The sequence below is a fragment of the Equus quagga genome, chromosome 21 (genome assembly GCF_021613505.1).
Source record: "Equus quagga isolate Etosha38 chromosome 21, UCLA_HA_Equagga_1.0, whole genome shotgun sequence".
Classification (NCBI taxonomy): Eukaryota; Metazoa; Chordata; class Mammalia; order Perissodactyla; family Equidae; genus Equus; species Equus quagga.
The window spans coordinates 13,361,820-13,368,632 of NC_060287.1; positions in this window are offsets into that span (position 1 = coordinate 13,361,820).

The window sequence follows — 6,813 nt, forward strand, 5'->3', positions numbered from 1 at the left end:
CTATCTATGAACTGTATTTCAATGTAAATATGACTTTTCTAGAATCAAGAGAGAGACTGCACAGTTAGACACTAATAATTGATGATAAAGTATTTTTCCAGAAGGGCTAGCTTCTTGAGTATTTGATGACACTGGCTACCTACATGTTTTCAAGTCAGAGTCTTGTTGATGGATAGTTTCTCAATGACACAAGAAATCTGAATAAAGTTAATTATTAATATATTGAAACATTTCAAACTAATTTGTAATAAGAATGATAGCAAGATGACCTGGCCCTCATTTACCCATAGAAACACTGATTTAACAGTGACATATAGGCCAAAATGCCTTTATGAAAATTCCAGAATTCAGTTAAGAAGTTGCAGTGTCCCAAGTGAGAACAAATCTGAGAACAGCCGCATTGAAACAGGTAAGAACAGTAATTTCACTTTACCCACATTAGATGCTTCCCCAAGTCAGCACAGGTCAATGCCAGGAGACAATGTCCCAGCCCAAGATTACTACCTCATGGGGAAAGCAAAGAGTGGAGCATGCCTCAAATGTTCTGGCTTTTTGGAGAGCTGCCTGAGGAACTGGTTTCTGTCTCACCTCACTTGGAAGACTGACCAAACCAGTATAGTTTGCATGCCTGGGGACCTCTAAAAACAAAGGAAAGTGGTGGATGGCTTGTCGCAGCCAGCACAACTCAGCCCAACTAGGAGAAGTGGCATAACCTGAGCATTATCCTTCAGGAGGGAGGGAGGGGAGCAGAGTATGTGTCTGGAATTCCAGCTCTTTGGAGGACTGCCCAAGGGACTGGTTTCTGTCTTGCCTCACTTGGGGCACTGACAGAATCAATGTAGTTTGAACATCTGAGGACTGCTCAGAACATAGCAAAGAGATAGGTGGCTTGCTATGGCTGGGACAGCACAGCATGATTGAGAGAATGTGCACAACTTGAGGTTTCTCCCTTGGGAGGAAGAGAGAAGAATGGAGTGAGTGTCCAACGCTCTGACTTTTCAGAGGACTGCCAGAGGGACTGGTATCTGACTCGGAGCACTGAGAGGGAGCCAGTATACTCTGCATACCTAGTGGCCACTGAGAATAAGGGAGAGCTAGGCAGCTTGCTTCTGTAAAACTAGAGAACTTTCAGTGCCACAGACAGACACCAGAGGGAGTAAAAGATTATAAGCTACTGAAAAAGAAAGCAGCAACTGAGAAATTGTACACACAAGCCCAAAGAAGTCATACTGCCCACCAACTGGTTTCAGAGGCCCTCAGAATCTCTAGTTGGGCTGACTGGTGAAAATCTTGTGCTGTATATGAAGCCAGTCTATAAAGACTGGAAGAGGTAGCTGCTTTTTCAAGTGCAAAAATCCCAAGATAAAGTTGCGGAATGCATGAAGAAAAAAGGAAACATGGTCCAATCAAAGGAACAAAAGAAGTCTCCAGAAAACAAACCTAAAGAAACAGAGGTACATGAATTACCTGAAAAAGAATTCAAAATAACCATCATAAAGATGCTCAGTGAGCCCAAGAAAATAAGGCATGAATAAAATGAGAGTATCAAGAGATGGAAAATATTTAAAAAGAACAAAATAGAAATTTTAGTGCTGAAGAATACAATAACTGCACTGAAAAATCCACCAGAGGGGTTCAACATCAGATTTATCAATCAAAAGGACATATAAGTGAACTTGGAGAGAGGTCATTTCAAATTATCCAATCACAGGAACAAAAAGAAAAAATAATGAAAAAGAATATGAAACAAAAGGGATTTATAAGACATGATCAAGCTGACTAATATACCCATTATGGGAGTCCCAGAAGAAGAAAGCAGAGAAAAACAAGCAGAAAGCTATTTAGACAAATAATGGCCCAAACCATCCCAAATCTGGGAAGAAAATGAACATCCAGATTCAAGAAGTCCAAAAGATTCCGACGAAAATGAATCCAAAGAAATCCAACCAGAGACATATTTTCAATCAAACTGTAAAAAGTCAAAGGCTAAGATAGAATTTTGAAGGTGGCAAGCAAAAAGAGACATCATATACAAGAGAACCCCCATAAGACTTGTGATATGGTGATTTATAAAAAATATATACTTGGTCTTAATCATGAAAGATGGATTAGTTCTAGATAGTTCTACTGTACATTGTGCCTATAATTAACAATACTGCACTGTACACTTACAATTTTGTAAAGAGGGTAGATCTCATGTTATATGTTTTTTACCACAATTAAAAAATAATAATTTGTAGCATTCACCAAATAAAGGATTTCCTTACTTTATATATATATAAAGGACCTTTTGATCTATAACTTATTTTTTATTTATATACACAGTTCAATGACAAAAAGTAATTATTGTAAAATTAAATTATCTTGGTAAATATGGCTGTTTACAAAAGGAAATATTGATTGTCATACACTAACGGAGAAATAAAGATTTCCCAATCTCGACTCCCTGCTCTCTAATAAGAACACAAAATTATAAATTAAAACTTTCACCTCCCACCTGAAGCATGGAATTCCAGAGCCATTCCATATTGGGGGGTGGGGGTGTGGAAGTATGTGCTTAAAGCTAAGATTCATATCTTATCTCCCTGGAAGAGCTTCTGTCCTCACAGAACCCACTACAATATAAATCATAATACAGAGATCATCAAAGAGACCCACAGGCAATGACGTTCCTTGCATTACCTCTGAATTGCACCAGCCTAATGGATAGCATCCCAAAAACGTACGTACAGTCATGTGTCACTTAACGATGGGGCTACATTCTAAGAAATGCATTGTTAAGCGATTTCATCGTTATGCAAACATCATAGAGTGTACTGACACAAACCTAGATGGTATAGCCTATTACACACCTAGGTTATATGGTACTAATCTTAGGAAACCAACACTGTATATGTGATTTGTTTTTACGCAGCACATGACTGTACACTGCAGATCATTGTACTTAAAAAGTCAAATACGTTCCCTTCACATTTTATAATGTTGCCACTGGCCCACCAAACGTGGGTTCCACTGTCCGCTTCTCTCACACAGCCTTTCACACAACATAAAATCTTTAATCTTGACATTAGTAGGTTCTTTCAACCAATAAAATTGTGACTTGCTCACATCCTTCTTTTTCCCACATGATCATGGCGAAATGAGATATGGGCAAATAACTGATGAGCCCAATTCGCCATGGACTCTTAAGAAAATTGTGAAGAGGTAGGAAACTGTGGTTCATGGGTAAAATTTGGGAAGAGCTCATGGTGAGGCTAATGGAAATATTCATTTACACATCTCCATGAGGTCAGGAAAACCATGCCATTCTGGTCTTTACTATGTCCCCAGCATTCCGCAAGTGTTTGATAAAAATTCCTTGAATGAATGAGTGCAGGGACGTCCACGGTTACTTGGATCCAGTCTGGAAACAGGTAATTAATCAAAAGTACATGCCTTGACAGTATATTAAAATATTAAGCAAACAGTTCTTCATTGCCATAGAAGTCTTTATGATGTTCAATATCACAAAATCTACATATTCAAGCCAGTCTCAGTCTATACAATTTATTTAAGTATTCACATAGAATTCATTCACTTATGTTTTCTTCATAAAAGACTTAAAACTTTAAATAAGACTTGTTTGCTGAATCAGAGAATTAAGGACAATTTCTTTCTTCCATAATTTTACCCAAATGATGAAGTCCTCATTGCATAATGCCACAGCTACTAATATATTAACACAGAATCTTTCATGGAGAAAGATTACCACAGTGCCTGAGGTTATGTAATATACAAAACAGGTAGGCAGCTTTGCTCTGGATAATCTGTAAACAAATTTATATTCAGGTTTTAAGCATAATCCCTAATCTTATCAAAGATTAACTGTATCCAGTGATCCACTGGTTTATGTTCTGTAAATCTTTCTTTAAACAATCTCAAATAAATGAAATAATTTTCACACTTCGTGCATTGTCAGCATTGTCCAGTATTTTCATCTCAAGTAAATAAACATATTTATTTACGTCAGTAGCTGTTACAAACCTTCACCATTCTTCCTGAAATCACTTAGCTGGACTCACCCACTCATTTTTAACAGATGGCCTAGCCTCCTACCTCACAGAGAAAATAGCAACCACCACTCACAAACTCCACCTCCTATATTATCTGCATGTTCCCCAGCTTTCCCTCCTTCCCTTTTGTCCCAGAGGATAACACCTTTATCTGTTTCCTTGATTTCATCTTCCCCTCCCTTCTCTTTTTCCTCTCTTCACATGTTCCTTCAATAAATGTTTACTGCGTAACCTTCTAGTGCCAGGATATTCTGAGCCTGGGGATACAGTGTTAAATGAGACACATGAAGGCCCTCTCATGGATTTTCCATTCTATTGTGTGTCCTCCAAGGCTTTTTAACGTTCACCTCTTTTTGTATCTTCAATATATCCTCTCTCAGTGGCTCTTCCCTTTCAGCTTACAAACCTGTTTAACTCATCCTCATACTTAAAATGCATCTGCTCATATTGCTGACCTTGAAGGCATGTGTCGCCTTCCCTTACTGCTACAATTCTAGAATCAGCTGCAGTTTCTGTTTCTACTTTCACTACCTTTCTTCACTCTTCGCTGCACAACAATTTTACTTTTGGTCTCTGTACCCTAATGAAATGTTATTTATCCTCAGCCTCTGACATAGTCTTCCTTCCTTTGCGTGCTCATGAAATCTAGGACAGGATGTAGTTTATTCTCTTGACCACACTTTTTGTTGCCCCTTCTTTCTCTGCCTGCACCCTTACTGCTCAACACCCCCAGATTCTTACTTTGGCCTTCTTTTCTCATTCTATCTATTTTCCCTGAAACATCCTACCCACAGCCATGGTTTCAACTCCTACCTATGTGCTAATGACTCCAAAATTCTATATATTCAAGCCCTCCTGAATTCCTTATCTACATTTTCTAGTACACAAAAGACATTCTCACTTAAATGCCCACCAGCATCATGTGCTAAAGAAATGGTACTTATTGCTATAGAGTAACACAGAGAAAAGTATTACTAACTAAAGTAACAGAAAAGCTCTGAAATTTCAGTGGTTTAATGAAATAAAAGTACTTTTCTTGCTTACATACGTCCAGTTGGTGGCTGTGGTGGCAAGGTGGTGTGGGGATGAAGGTGCTTCTGGGACCTAAGTTCATGGAAACTCTACCTTTTTTATTATGTGGCTTCCAAGATCATCCAGTCACCAGATGGGAAATGAGTTCACTGGATGATGTGGAAGGTTTTTACATACCAGTTGTGCAAATGGTATACTTCACTTTTATCCATATTCCGTTGAACAAAATTCAGTCACATGGTCCCACATAGATGCAAAGGTGTTGGGAATGACAGTCCATGGTTGAGCAGCCACCTCACAACAACCTCTACACTATGCAAGGACAATGCAAATTTTTAATAGATAGCTAGCATTCCCTGCCACAGAAGTCATAGGTAACCCTTGCAGAGACAGACTTGTCTTTCTAGTCAATTGAATAAGGATTGAGAAGTGTAAAAGTAGAGACTAGTAGGGTGCTACTTTTTCTGGAAGCACAATGGTAGTGTACAGGTGCTAATTCAAAGCTCACAGAACCAAAACTTGGCTATTAAAGGAAAGAAAGAATTAGGGAAGCAACTACCCTCTCTGCCTTCTATCTTTTTTCCTTTAATTCAAATTTCACATAATTACCAGAATGTCATACGTTTCATTTCTCTCTTCCACTCCTTATTTTTTCCTCTTTAAATTTATAAAGCTAGTTTTCTGGCAAAAAAACTGACAGATTAATCTTTCTAAAACTCAGTTAATCATTTCATTTCTTGTGTTGAGACATTCCACAATTTCCCCAATGATTCTAAGATAAACTACAAACACGTATTATGTCACAAAAGCGTTACAATAGGACTCCAGGCAACCTTACCTGTCTCTAAGCTAAGAACAAAGAGGATGCTGGGAATATCGTTCCTCACGTGGTTCTGAGTTAGAATCAACCATTGAGGGGCATCCCACAAGATTTGGAAGGTAAAGAGAAAAAGAGGGCATTATGCCTCAGATATTGCAAGCAGATGCTTGGGTGGTCATGAGATTCGAAGCACCTTCTGAGTTGGCTCTTGAGAATCATCCCATAAATATTCTGCACTAAGATAGTCTTTACTTAACTCCCCAAGGCCTTCCAATGAGTGCAAGCTTCTAATCCCCTGAATGTAACATTTCAAACCTACAAAATAGAAAGTGGCTGATGTTTTCCTGAACGAACCTTGACAGATATACCCACCCAAGTGGAAACACACAGACACACACATGCCCTATGCTCCAGCCAAACCAAAATTCTTGCCATTACCAAAATCCAATTCCTTGCTTTGAAACATGCTGCTCTCTCTACATGGCATGCCCTTTCCCTGACATTTCTGTCTGAAAATTTCTCATTCATCTTGAAATTCAAATATCACCTTCTAACTGAAGCCTTCCCTAATTCTCCCAATTACTGACACACTCTCCTTGGGGAGCCCATAATATCTTGTTCATACCTCTTACGTGGTACTTATAATACTGTTTAGATGCCCTCACCTTGTCAAGAGGAATCATGTTTTATTATACTTTGTGGTCTCAGTTCCTAATGCAAAGACTGTCATATAGTAGGCATTCAGTAACATGTGTTAAAGGTTCCATTTTGAAATAAAATGTCTTTAATATAAATGAACATTTTCTTTACAGTATATTCTCAAAATTGGGAGAGTAAACCCGTGTGTTAGGAGGGCGTCTAAAGCTCATGGAAGCATCCCAGGAGCCCGTCTCTCCAGGACTCCGTGAA